The following is a 3,097-nucleotide window of genomic DNA, read 5'->3' on the forward strand; positions in this document are numbered from 1 at the left end:
AAGCACCGCTCCCCCCGAGCAAACACCCCGGCCATTAATTCCTGCCCACAATTACTTTTTAAGTGCTTGATTTCCTCTGGAAAGGGAGATGCACACCCACCCAGGCACAGGCAGCGAGACCAACATCTGCATCAGGAGCAGTGATCTCGTTATGCGGCATAAATATCTTTCTTTCCCTGTGAACAGGCCATTTAGTGACACTTAAAACTACTAAATCTGGGGTTTATGTGGAAATGATTTTAGAGTGCACTGGAAACCCCAGGTTCCTTTTTCAATCTAACAACGTCTTTAGAAAGCAATTCTTTAAGCCTCCGTTTCCAAGACCCTTTTAATCTCTGCAAATTATTGGTAAGAGCTGAATCAAGGCAAACTGCCATCAACTGTGATCACAACACTGTAACCGGGCAATGAGCGACTATCGCTGATTATTTAGAAGAAACTATTGCTTTTAGGCAAGCTGCCACAGAAATAAATTAGCATTTATACTGGATTATTGAAAAACGCCAAAAAAAAAAATCAGCCTCTATCTATATGTCAATTGTGTCTTGCCAAGGTCAATATCTTTACTGTAATAGGCACGGTCTCAAATAGCAAGAACAACTTACGTGTGGAAATGAGCACCGTACGGCCAAAATATGTCATTATTATCAGAAAGACAAACTGAGCTCTGAAATAACATCTGCACTCCCACAGCTTTAAATAAAGGTGACCTTCTGTGGAAGGTGTGTAATCAAGAAGCTAGGAAAATAATTCAGAAAAATTAAAACCTAATAGTTTGGCTTCTCGGTGGGTTCTTTCCTATCACTGTCAGCCTTATTGCATTTGTTATGTCTTTTTTGAAAAATCTTCTTTTGAAACTACTTTGCTTGAAATCCGCAGCTTGATCTTCCCAGGCTATGGAAGGACACGGTCCATTTTTTGCATGGCGCTTCCAGGTAATGACTGATTAAGTTAGAAAAATACACATTCCGTAAATGAGGATCATTTTAAGGGTTTTTTTTTTTTGTGAAACATTTGCCATATCAATAGGATTTTTCTTTACCACCAGTCCAGCACATTCTAATGAAATGAAACATCTTCTCCCCGTCAGAAAATCCGCTCACTGAAGTTGAACTGGAACAAAGGAGTGCGTTGGGTTTCTGCTGGAGTAAAACAGCAAAGGGAAAAATCACCTCGATGCTTCGTTTCAACGGGGACCGAATATTTGATACTGACCCTGCCAAAAGGCTCCGTTTCGGGAAAGTGACAATGCTCGGTTTAAGAAATTACGAAAGCCTTTGTTACAATGTTATGCTTTTTATTAAAAAAAAAAAAAATCATGCTGCTGATGTGGGAAAAATTCTGGGGTGTTTTCAGTGTAAAACAAACACGAGGAATTTTGTTGGCTGCGTTTCTTTCAGCTCCCGCCGGGCTGTGCTTCCCCTTTGGCTTTGTAAGGGGATGCAGGGAGGAGCGGCCACTGCCCCCAGGGAATCGGGGCGAGGGGTGTCCCCGGGGTCTCTGGAAGAGCCAGCGGGCAGGAGACTGAGTCAGTCCCTGCTGCGCCCCCAGGGACCCGCCACAGACCTCGAGAGCCCGTCCCAGCCCCGTCACTGGTGAAAGACCCCCGCATCGCCCCTCGTCCCGGCCGCTCTAACAGGAGTTTGGCCATGGCTGTTGTGTTCAGGGCCGTTCTTCTACCAGCTCACCCTTCCTGGGCCGCCCTCCTGCTGGGCAGACCCGTTGTATTTCACTCCTTGCGCACAAGGTCCCCAGTTAAACGTCTCGGTGCGTAAGCGGAGGCCACAGGTGCTTGAGCCGTGCCCATTGCTCGAGTCTTCACGGACCACCTCGTTTGTGCCGGACCCTGAAGACCCAGGTCACGCCTGCCAGGCTCATGTGCACGGGGCCGGTCTGCTCACCCCTCCACCTTATTTCTCTCTGGTTTGTTACCAAAGCAGCGCTGAGGCCTCAGTGAGGTCCCAAACCTCCTCCCTGCCCCAGCGGCTTGCACGGAGTCGTCCCAGGGGCACCAGGAGCAGCCTGTCCCCTCCCCGGAGAGGGGCAGGGACAGGAGCTCTCCGCCTCTCCCGGCCATTCTCCATCCATCCACTTCCCCGGGGGTCTCACCTGCACGGAGCTGGGGCTGCTGCGGGGTCCGTGGTTTGCCAAGCTGCAGGTTAACCCCAGGGCTGTTTCCCCGCAGGGCTGACCGGGGTCGCCCTCCCTCCTCCCGCCTGGCCGGGGGGGCCGGGGGAGGCTCAGGCCCTGATCCCCATCCATCGGGGCGATGCCAGCTGCCCCGACAACAAAAGGGCACCTCTAAGTCCGGGGAGGACGGAGTTTCCAGCAGCTCCAAAAGGGACAGAAAAACTCTCTTCAGGGAAAAAAATAAATAAAATAAAATAAAAGTATAACTGTCAACCTTTTGAGGAAGGCTCTGGCGAAGTAAGAGCTGAGCTCAGACAATGCTCAGCAGCGCAGAGCACAGCGCAGCCGTACCCTCGCCACCTGGAAGTGCCTGGGTTGGCGGGCACAGGCAGCGGGGGCCCCGCCGCGGGGGCCGAGCGCCGCGAGAGGGGTGGCAGCAGGCCCTCTGCGATGCTCCCAACGGCGGGCAGCGACGGAGGGGGTTTTTAAACGGGTTTTTTTTCAGCAGGGAGGGGGAAAACAGGCGCAGGAAAAAATAATGCAGGCACCAGGAATCCTGCCTGAGCTGTGGGAAAATTGCAACTGAATAAAGTGTCGCAGGTAAAATTGGTGGGGAGTGGGAGTTTCGGACAGACAGGCAGCCAGAGCAGTAGCGCATGCAGAGGTCTGGACGTGTTTAACTACTGCCCTGCACCGGGGGTCTCCAGAGTTTAAGGGGGTTTGTGCGCCACAAACTTTAAGCAGCGGAACTGTCCTCTCGCTGGTATTTTATCTTTTATTTTTCTTTGCTAATCACCCCAGTGCTGGAGGTGCTTTGCCCAGCAGTTCTCACCAAAGCGGTCAGGGAAGGTTTGGAGAGGGGATGGGAGGGGAAGGGAAGGGTCTGGCCCCGAGGTGCGGGACATCCCTGGCTGCCCAATATAAGGCTCAGCCCCTCCCGGAGCGGGGCACGGGGAGGGCGGCCAGT

Source organism: Pygoscelis adeliae, unplaced genomic scaffold, assembly GCF_000699105.1.
Source record: "Pygoscelis adeliae isolate BGI_AS28 unplaced genomic scaffold, ASM69910v1 Scaffold188, whole genome shotgun sequence".
Taxonomy (NCBI): domain Eukaryota; kingdom Metazoa; phylum Chordata; class Aves; order Sphenisciformes; family Spheniscidae; genus Pygoscelis; species Pygoscelis adeliae.